The sequence below is a fragment of the Dysidea avara genome, chromosome 2 (assembly GCF_963678975.1).
Source record: "Dysidea avara chromosome 2, odDysAvar1.4, whole genome shotgun sequence".
NCBI lineage: Eukaryota > Metazoa > Porifera > Demospongiae > Dictyoceratida > Dysideidae > Dysidea > Dysidea avara.
In genome coordinates this window covers 19,210,363-19,222,222 of record NC_089273.1, presented here as the reverse complement: position 1 = coordinate 19,222,222, position 11,860 = coordinate 19,210,363, and the positions used below count along the sequence as shown (strand labels likewise).

General features: G+C 37.2%; 1 long non-coding RNA gene across 1 annotated transcript; it reads right to left on the bottom strand.

The window, feature by feature from the left end:
- Window positions 1-1,920: 1,920 nt before the first annotated feature.
- LOC136246775 (uncharacterized) lies at window positions 1,921-10,705 on the bottom strand. Its single transcript, XR_010696830.1, has 3 exons — window positions 10,580-10,705; window positions 2,456-2,504; window positions 1,921-2,018 (listed from the first exon to the last, which is right to left on the bottom strand). It is a non-coding gene; the product is annotated as an uncharacterized lncRNA (long non-coding RNA).
- Between the last annotated feature and the right edge of the window lie 1,155 nt (window positions 10,706-11,860).

Sequence of the window (11,860 nt, the reverse complement as noted above, 5' to 3'; positions counted from 1 at the left end):
AGTTAAAAAGGAAAACTCAGACAATTTCCAATACAAACGTAGAGAAGCCATCACATAGTGCTACTGCAAATTGACACCTTGTGCTGTCAGCAAAGATAAATGGTATATACACAAAGGAGGACACAGGTACATAAGTCAATGAAACATACATTGTACACGTGGAATACCATAAGACACTGTCGGGATGAAGCAATTTGAACAGTGTAAAAATCATTCATATAGCCTTAGCCATTATCAAGTTCTCATATCAAACAGTTGGTCGGTAAGTCACTTGGTAAGTCAGTCAGTCAGTCAGTCAGTCAGTCAGTCAGTCAGTCAGTCAGTCAGTCAGTCAGTCAGTCAGTCAGTCAGTCAGTCAGTCAGTCAGTCAGTCAGATAGTAGAAAATTCCACTTACACCCTGAAGACACTGCTGGACTCTGACCAATACTGCCAAGGCACCTGTGAGGTTGGTGTATTATTGGCCAGGAAAACCCATTTAATTATATTATGTTCAATATTATTTTGCTATAACTATAATTCAAGATTGTGATGTTCATAGTGTATATCAGGGATCATGAAGGTTTGAAAATAGACAAATTGTTTAGTACAACAACATAATCATAACAGGTGATATTAAAATCATAACAGGTTGGGATTGTTAACACTGGAAATAACTAGTGATTATAATTGAATAACATCATGTGATATATCATGTGATCACATCACTACTAATCCATACTATATTTTACCAGTTAATAGTCATGTAAACTAAGGATACTAGCTACATCACAGAATTATAGTCATAAAAGCTGCCTTTAAATAAGAGCCACTATTTGTATCTGAATATTCTGATAAAAGTGTTGTTAGTATTACATGTAACACTTTCATACCTCAGATCAAAGGAGCTGACCGGGCTACATTTCGTATGTAGCACAGCTAGCCAGGCTACATACGAAATGTAGACCGGGCTACAACTGGGCAGTGATTACATAGATGTTGATGCCAAAACCAATTGTGGAGATCGATTAACACTCACGTGATTAGGATATACGACTTGGATTTTGCTATAAAACCACTCAAATGGTGAGTGCTTTGTTATCCTCGCCATCCTACAAGTTGAAAACATTGGGGTTAGGTGAAAATCAGTGCTATAGCTTATTCATCAATCGTTTCAGCACATTTTGAAATACGGACATGCCCCCATCATGAAGCTACTATTATGCACAGAGTAATCACTCTACAAGAAAGCTTACCTGTCTAGGCCTTTAGTGAACTGTGTAGTTTTTCCATAAACGATTCAGTAGCACTGATTAAAACATTAAACTCGCATAATGGAAATTCTCAGTTATATCTCTAGGATATGTCCGTTTATCATAACCAAACGTAACCAGAACGTACTAGCTGCTAACCCATAATCAAAAATTTTAGGTATGCAAATAAATTAAGTGGCTGCACTCGTATTGGCTTGGGTGATTGATCGCCCTGTACAGGCTATCAGCCTAATAAATGTTACATATTAGCTGTAACATGGGCATTCAGGCTTTGCCTGATATGTATGCCCTCTGCCCTCGGGCAGTTAGGCATACATATCAGGCAAAGCCCATGTTATAATTATTACATGTAGCTTGAAATAGAAACCATACAAAGGAGTCACTTTAAGCCAGTTGTGTTCTTGAAGTAATTTATTAAGAACCAAATGGAAAGATGGTTAAATGAGGTCAATCATTAAAATAATTCATATACACACAACTAGCTTACTACTACACAAGCTCATAGTGACTACCCTCAGATAGTAACCACATTCACATGGTAGCTGTATACTATTGTGTTGAATGGTATAGAAGTCACAACTATTAACTGGGAAAATACAGGTATGGTTTTTGTGTTATACTACCATACCATTATAATGGATTAGTATGTAACAATACTCACTCCTTTCATGATAGCATTGATATCAATGTTGTTATCTATTATGGTAGTTTTAACCGTAACAGCATCTCCTTTCTGAATAGCACCTATCAGTCTTATCTCCTCCTCCTACAACAAATATGTACCATTGTTCACACATGTATCTCATGACCTTCACCACAGCCACTAATTTCACAAATAATAACCTAGTTTCACAACACCTCTATACCAACCCTACATGTACCTGTATAGTACAATAGGAAATGTATATGGTGTACATGTTGTAATTTTGAAACTGGGAAGAGTCCTACACAGGACTACAAGTACATATTGAAGCCTATGATATGTAGGAGTGTTAGTAGTGGAATAGTGGAAATGAATAATTTGGTAGTTGCTACAGTAATTCTTAACTGACACTACAGTAGGTTGTGTCATAACAATTCTGTACTAGTGTATAATTACTGTCACAACTGGACTGTCTGTGGATAATAAAACTTCTTCAAATAATTTCTTCAAACTATTAGACTATCTACAGACATGTACACACAATAAATTATATTACTCACTTCAGTTGGTTCCCTTCCTCTCCCACGTTGAGCCATACCAGCACTACTACTATAGTAGTAATAAAACATCTCATAATGTGTGCTCTATACAACATTATAATGTACACACATGTTCAGACCACAACACAATCATTAACAACACAAACTGAATTACTCATACTCAATCATTATTATGACACACATACATACACATCTAATGGTAGGTGTGTGTACACCAGTGGTTCAGGTCACCTGGGTCACATTCAAGTCATCCAGGTCTCACCCACTTTATAGAATATTCAGGTCTGACTCAGATTGGATCACATGTGAAATGTGTTAATTAGTTTGATGATGTGTTAACCCTTTAAGGACCACTGCCGTTATATTACATCCAAGTGTATAGGATGTAAACAAAAGGCCGTAACTCAACAGTAATTAAAGCTATGAGCTTGAAATAAAGGCCATTATATTTGCCACCATTTCCATTTTTCACTTCCATTTTCTGTTTCCGGTTTCCATTTCCATTTTTCCAATTGCCCCATTTGGGGTCTCCAGGACACATCAGACACTGTCTGTCTGACTGTCCAGCCAAATCAAATTAAACAAACAAATGTGTCAACATAACAAGGGGGTGTCACATAGGCTATAGGTAAGTCTGTTATTGTGGTCAAAGATTGACTGGCCAAAGTATCACTTAGACTTGTGACTTGTACCCATACCCTGAGTATTACCTGTTACTTGATGACAACTACTAAGTTTTATGTACTTATCAATCATGAGTCAAACTTGTATCTTTGATCACTGACTTGGTATAAATCTAGCAGGATTGACTTGCAAATTTTATAACATTTACAGATCAATCTACATGGATCATACCAACTGGCTTATACCCAGCTTTAATAAATATACAGTACACATAAGTAATAGGCCTGGCCATAGTTACAGTGTTATTTTGATCGTGGAAACTATGATCAACCAATGATTTGGTAGAGTTTAAACTGCTACCCAGGGATTGGAGATCGGTTGTTGATGACACCTCTAGGTACCATCACAATCCAGTTTGTTTCCATATATGGAAAGTTATTTGAAGCTGTATACAGAATCGCATGTAGTGACATTACAAGATGGTGGTAGTGTTCCCACTTGAGGGTTGAGCTTTGTACAGAAAACAAGGAGATGTACAATGAGTGAGCCAGCACCAAAGTGTGCACAGTTAGACAATGAAGGGACCCTAAGGCACCATAGATCAAGCCAAGGAAGGAGACTGGCAGAGACGCATGGTGATGGTGAAGTTGGCTGAGTCTTCATTGTGGTCCTTCTCTTCTTTGATGGTGGTGAACTTGTCTCTACCTTGACCTCAATTAGTGTAGCTGGAGCTGTTACATGTTGAATCACACGTGTCAATTACATAACCATTATTTTGCATGACGTTCAACAGATTTTTGTAATCTTGCCATTTCAAATATGCATGTGTGGATTTTAAAACAGCCATGCGAGCTGTTTGAACAAAGTGATGTATTTCTGGTGAGATTTAAAGTTCTGTTATGATGGTTTTACAACGAAAATCTTCAGCTCTGGATGGCATGAACTCAACCGTGATATTTTAAAAGTACATGTACATATTGAAAATAGCCATTGGGATTGCGCACCTAATAAAATTTACTGGTTTTAGCAGAATTCTGCATATCTACCAACATGGTAAGGCCAAAAACGCATGAGAAACCCACTAAAAGTTGGCTTAGAAACATGATGTCTGTTTATATAGGCCTACAGAAACTAGAACAAAGTCATTATAAACTAAGTTACTAATGCAGCACTATTCTTGAAGCAGCTCTCCTTAACTTTATTGAATGGCCCGCTCTAGGGCAACAACTCTTCATACAATTCCCTCGAATTACTGAAGTAATATTCATGTACACAATGTTCCAGACCATTTTTTGTATTTAGACTAATCAGTTTAAGGTGAATTCCCATAGTCTTTGTAACGGGTGAATCCCACAATACATTACGCATTGAGAAAAAAGACAAGCCGGGGTCAGAAAATGTGCCGGGCCCATGTATCTAAAACCATGAAAATAAGGTGGAGTATTCCTTAGAGGTATGTGAGTAATTAGCAGACGTTTTTGGGGGTACCACTATTAATGTTGTGGGCGCTTCAAAAATACATGAAAATCACTGTGTGTTTTTATACCATTTAAAGCATTTAACATAATTTTGGGGAATGTCCCATTTGATATTAATGTATTGATTATCAACCAAATAAATTCAATGCGAAAAATCACTGAAAAACCACTGTAAAGCTATTTATTTCAAATGCTGTTATGTAATTATGGACTGTCACAGAACTCAGTTCCATGCTCCATCAGCAGCTAATAAGCTCCTGACTAGAGCTACAGAAAAAAGAAAATCCTAGGTAGAGCACCAGGCCTTAAATTAATGTGCGGTCAGGACAAAATCTGCACAAATAGCACAATGTTCGCACATAATGAGATTTGGGCAGACACACATGTCCTTACTAAACCAATAATGGTACCATAAAAGTTGATGTGTACATGTTTTTTTGTAGTGCTAACACTAACTGTCACTTGGTTGCTAGGAAATACTACATTTTCCCAACCCAAGGATTTACAGGTAGGTATAAACAGTGGACCCGGGGGACCCACGAAGATCCAGTTTTTTTTTTGGAATTTATACAGTTCACAATATTCTATACTTGTACTAAGTACCTCTGCAAGTAGTCTTGCATGGCCAATCCACTTTTTCCCCATCACAGTGTCTCACATGATGTTTATACCAATTAGAAATTATAAGCACCTTTGATAAAGTGTCTGAAGCTGACTGCATTTATAGGCCACTTTGCCTACTGCACAATAAGCATACTAGTCTATTATGTTGTCTAGCTACTAAAGTTTAGAAATATTGTGAAAATGCAATATGCACTATTTTGTATGAGGTCCCGTTGTAGAGTTCGCTCCAGGGATGAAACTTGCCAGCTACAAGGATTTGTTGGAGCATGCATTAAAATGTTTGTCAGAAAAAAATGGGCAATCTTACAGCAAGATCCTGTACTGGTTAAGATGTAAACTGAGATTTTCCCTACTCTCAGAAGCCATCACTTGTTTGAAAGAATCTAGATCTTCCTACCACCCCTTTGGCATCAAAGAGTCTGCAGCTATTGACCTTCTGTGCACAGAGAGTAGGATCAGTTCATTTCATTGAATGTTTATCTTTAAGTATTAGTCTCTTTGTGTGTAATTGTTATTTGTAATTTTGCTTGTTTATTCAGTGGAAAAAACAGCAACATTAAAATGTTTGTTTTATTTTATTTTTTATTTATTTATTAATGCTTTACAGCACAAGTGCTGAAGGTCTGTAGGACACCTGGTCCTACAGCCTGCTCAAAGACTTTAGCTACATAAGGTGTGTTTGAAAAGTTGTAGAAAGGAGAAAAAATCCATGACTGGACCTAGGTTTGTGGTAGTTAATTGTCTGGGTAGTGTAATAGGGGTCACACCACTACAGGTATCCAGGTAGAGATGTACTTTGTAACAGCACTTTTGTTTTCTCCATACTAAAAGTCATATCAGAACACAATAACTAATTGTCACATCACTATAATACACCTGTAGTTTATCGACATTCACTGTGTATACAAATTAATTTGTATACACAGTGAATGTAGAATTGGTACCAACCCTTTAAGGTACAGATAAATAAGATATCGTTACTGTTATGTTGGCTAGTACCAGTCACAGGGGCAATGGAGCAGGTCAAAGAGTGAGGGGGCCAGGCCAGCTGTAAGTTGAAGACAAAAAAAAATGTCACAGCCTGCTGACAATAGGTTCTCTCCACCAATCATATCTCCTTATACATACGTAGCTAAGTAATTTGCTACACTGCTTCTCTGAATGCTGTGACTACTCTATCCAGATCCTGACTGTTCTATTAGAGTATCTCAATCTTTTCTTGCAAACAGTGTCCCAAAAGTGGGGGGGCCATCCCCCCCCCCCCCCCCCCCCGTCTCCACCACCTATGACCAGTCATAACATTATAGTATTGTGATACAGTATTGTATACTTCAGTTTGGACCATTTAACAGAGGAGACTTTGTTCTCCTTCAGACCTAAGTTTTAATTAACCCTTTCTTACCAAAGCCATTTCGTAAAACTGCAGAAAAACCTCAGGAAATGAACTTTTATGGCTTGTGTGATCTTTGCCTGATACGTGAGGATCCCAGCCACTAATTAACACGGAACACAATGTACCATATGAAAGCCATCTTTCCCTTCTACACAAGCATCTAAAAATCTTACAAGAAAACACATAACTCACGCGCTTTGAAGTGAAGAAAGGTGTGTTGTTATTCTTCACCATAGCAGTGAAAGATGGGCACCACCATCTTGTTATAACCCCAGATTACATCATACTGTATATTTTTAGAATGTGAGGAACGATTTTATTCTTAGTAGAACAAACCATGATGCTCAGAGCAAAAGTTATCAAAATTTAAACAGGTACAATTGTTTTATTGATGCATTTTTGTGCATTTATAAGTGTGGTAGCTCCCCATACTCATTCTTATTGCTTCGCGTTGAACTTTATTAGAAACGCCAAGGCCTACTCAACAAATTAGTGGTTATTTCAACTTGGTAGCCCTCAGAATGAAGGAGTTATGGGTCCATTTATACAGGGCACTCGTAACACATGTTTTTTGGCAATATATTATCCATTCGGTAATAAAGGGTTAAACTGGACGAGTAGGCCTCCAGTTATAGTAAAACAGTAGCACCTATAACAACCACAGTTTCAGTCTAACTCTTGTGAATGGCGTATTGTCTGTAATTCTCTCACAAGTTATTGTTCAGTAGTTGGACATCATCTCATAGAAACCTCATAGTAACAGGATAATTCACTAGTAAGTTATTCATTGGAATGTGTGAACTGTTTGAACATTGATGAGTAAGTGAAATATTGCTGTTAGAAAATACGTACCAGAGTTTGAGGAGTGGTAAACCATAGGCTCTACTGTTTCACACACAATTTACAATGTGCTAGCTGGTATTAGCTATTTCAGTACTCCATATCTCTCAACTGTCAAGCCTCTGGTGTGATTCTCACAATTTGAGGTGCAATCTCAAGATCAAGGTATTGAATCTCATGTCTACAAACAATGTAGCTTAACTTCCACAAATATATACTGTACATTAAGAACTCCTTGGATATTTATACAGTTTGTGTCACATGATCCTTCTCTGGTGTTTAAATGAGGAAACGATGCTGGATCAGAGTACTGGATTAAGACATGGCTGGGGTCAACATGAGATGTAAAATAAAAGTAACAGAATGGTTCAACTGTCTAGCACCTACAAGTGTTATTTGAGTAATGTTATGAGTTGTGCCATGTGTCATAAAATGATCACGTGATACCATGGATACACTGCAAGATGAAATTTGGAGAACAAGTGGTTATGTGTAGCTGAACATTAAGATACATTCCAGTGCCTTCAAAGTAATATATATAAAAGTGCACTACCAGAATTCAATGAATATGTCAGTATGGACAATTTATTCTATTTAGAAAAATTTATGTAATATTTCCTTTGATATCTGAGGTTATTAAATCCAATAGAAACCTGTGGCGGGGTAAATAAACAGTTAGTAACCTGTGGCCTCACTAGTGATTGTTTACCACATTGATCAAACAAAAATTGGCAAAGCCGGAAACAAAATGTCCTTACTGATAGCCTACTTTCTGAACAAGACAGGCATCATTAGCGTTCAATACCAATGGTGTGGCACTGACACCAAACTCGAAGGATAAATCTTTATGCTAGCACTCACAATTTGCTTCTTAATAGCTTACTTTCTAGACAAGACAAGCATCTTTCTAGCCCGGAATTGTAACTATTTGATGTTAATGTCACGCCAGAGTTTGAGGGTAGCCTCACCCACATCGTCCTCGGGTTTCTAAATAGTGTAGACACCTTGACATCCCATTCTAACTAATACATAGTGTGTGGCCATAGATATGGTGTGGCAGAATGTATGTACAAATACAATTAATACTCAAATTAATAGCACCTTAGCCAGCATAAACAGGTGGATATAATATTATCAGTCTAAGAGCACATTTTATGTATGTTGTGTTTGTTCTCTCCATCAGTAGGTTGCACAGGATGGGTGGCAGAATTTGTTGATCTCACTACTAGCAAAGGCTACAGGTTGAGAGCAATGGTTATCCTTAAAACTTGGTACCCAGAGAGACTAAAGGCTGCTCTGTTGAATAGTCCATGTGTTGCTTAATGAAATGTGTTTTAAAAAGCCAGTTAATGGCGACTTGATTAAGCTACATTCGTATGTCATCATTACATTCCTTTATTCGCTGACATTGTCCCAGGGTGAGGGGGCATCTCCAAATTGATATTGGCAGTTTGGCATGCTTAATGTCATAATGACATTAAGGGGGAAGGGAGCTCAGCTCATAACGTTAATTTTTTAAAACAGGCACATTTCCGAAAAGTGTGTGTGTGTTTGTATGTATGTATGTATGTACGTAAGTATGTATGTATGTATGTATGTATGTATGTATGTATGTATGTATGTATGTATGTATGTATGTATGTATGTATGTATGTATGTATGTATGTATGTATGTATGTATGTATGTATGTATGTATGTATGTATGTATGTATGTATGTATGTATGTATGTATGTATGTATGTATGTATGTATGTATGTATGTATGTATGTATGTATGTATGTATGTATGTATGTATGTATGTATGTATGTATGTATGTATGTATGTATGTATGTATGTATGTATGTATGTATGTATGTATGTATGTATGTATGTATGTATGTATGTATGTATGTATGTATGTATGTATGTATGTATGTATGTATGTATGTATGTATGTATGTATGTATGTATGTATGTATGTATGTATGTATGCATGCATGTTTGTTTCTATATTTGATTGTCATTCCGCACCCACGTGAGCAAAACCTTGTTCATTAAAAACAGAAATAAAGACCATATAGAGCCTGTATTAAACTTCTGGACAGGTTAGCTTTGGTTTGATATGGTTAATACTTGCCGGTTTGAAATACGGGTGAAACGAGTCTATGAGGATGCGGTGAAGGTGTTTCCCAATGAGCTCTACAGATGTCAAACAGCAGAAAAATAAAACAGCAGAAAAATAACACAGCTGGCCTCCTAGGTTACCAGGTATAATGAATTCATTTGAGTTGAAAAGGGGAATGCCTATACATACACGAATGAAAATATACAGCAGCTTTGAGACTTTGCCTGGAGAATTTGTGTAAGAAAATATTTGAGGAATTATTAAACAGTTAAGAAGATACTTCTGTGCATTTTGTTCAAGGTATGCCTCCTTAGCAGTGCTTAGCAATGTAATTACAGAATTACAAAATATTTCATCAATTACAAAATTATTTATCTAGCAAAACCCAATATCACTATTAGTTTAGTACACTGTTAATTAATTCCAGTTAGGCTTGTTTGCTGCATGGCACCTGGTTTTTAGAAGTAGCACAACAACTTGTTATTAAAGCAGTTATAGCATAGCTAAACAGCTAGGAATAGAGATTAAGCAGCTATACCTTTTGTAGACTATGTTTTCGGGTAAAGAATATAACGTTTTGTGCTTCTATTGCCAATGTATTGTTTTCATAGTGTGACGTTAAGGACAGGATGGGACGAAGGGGGGAGGGATCTGAAGTTACTCGGTGTCATTATGACATTATGCACCTATCAATGTATTGCCCCACCACCCCCCTCGGGCATATATGGGGCTACAGTAGGGATTTGACACAGCTGAATGTCAAATGCCCCATAGTAGGGTAAACATATTGTGCCAAATCCCCACTGTTGGCCCCAGTTGTAAAAAGGGGATTTGATATCCTGTTGCTTTGTTCTACTTCATTAGTTTATCGTTATCAGTTGTTATCGATCAACCCAAAAGCTGTAGCTCGTGTTGCCATAAAGTTCTCGCTCGCCAGACTAACCGATTCAGAAGTCAACTAGCTACCGGTAGTTTATCAGTGTGGCCGGGTCGTCTCGCTACTGATACCATAGCTTAGTTACACACTATGGCGTACATACAGTAATACACTCATGTACCTGTTATGTTCAATCAATCGGCAATCTCCACTGAAGACTCAAACTATATAGTAGTGGGAAGGTACTCCAGAGTACGCCAGTGACTCAGAAGTAATGTGCATTAGTAGTCTCACAAAAAAATTAATTTAGGCTCGTTTAATTAGAACTAACTACCGCCTAAATAATTATTTCGAGGGGGGAAATTTTCGCTGATTTCGCGGTTTTGGAGTTTATCAGTGAAAATTTTAGGTTTGAAATATTTGTGCCTCCATATAGCTAGTCTAATCAGGGGAGGGTGGACTTTGGGGGCTGAAGCTCCTCCTCACCCCACCTTCACATTTAGGCTTTACTTGATCAATATGTTGAGGATTATAACGAAATTTTGTCTTAGCATAATTATATAATCACTAATAATACAAAAACTCATAAACCCACCTTATATACATCTTTCCAAGGCACACTGATGATTATTAGTGGATTTATGCTAAAGGTTATGCAACAAGGACTCGGATCAGTATTGGAGGTGTACAAGATCGAGATACTCTAATAGAACAGTCACCTAACTACTCTAATAGAACATTCAGTGTGAACATAAAACTTATGGAATTATTCCAAATCTGCCTGCGCCTATACATACAATGAAGTGCATTGATCTGTTTCAGTACACAAAAAGACTTGTTCATCTACATGTGTAGTTATCATTACCAGTACTGGTATATTTAAATCAGGTAGCTAAACAATTTCCATTGAAAATGCTCTCAGATTCAATCTTGTATCATTAAAATTTCTAAATTTTCCAGTTTCAACATTATTATTCCATCATGCATGCAATTGTGGGAGGGTGCATCATTTATTTTGTTGTCTGAACCTACCCAAACCTTTCTAGCTATTAGCAATGCTGCAGAGAGCCATATATATCTAAAGGCAGTATATAAAATATCTACAGGCAGAAATATGCATTCTATGTGGAAATGTCTCCAAATTGCAGTATTTTAGCATCTATATTTTTGACAAATTTCCTGGAGGGTCATGCCCCCAGACCCCCCTAGTTCCAGCATGTGCACATGCTGGGACGTGTGCTTTGCACACCTTCACCCAAGAGATTAGTACCTTGAGTTAGTCCCCCCTTTTATAAATCCTAGATCCACCCCTGCTAATACATTTTGGGAGTGTTTGCAAATCCACAAAAAAATTATTTTTAATATTGCTCAACCTCGAAATATTTGCCCCTCAAAATATTTAGGATATACGGTAGCTCCTCCTCACAAGCAGTTGTACAAGTAATTTTAGCCGTAACACTGG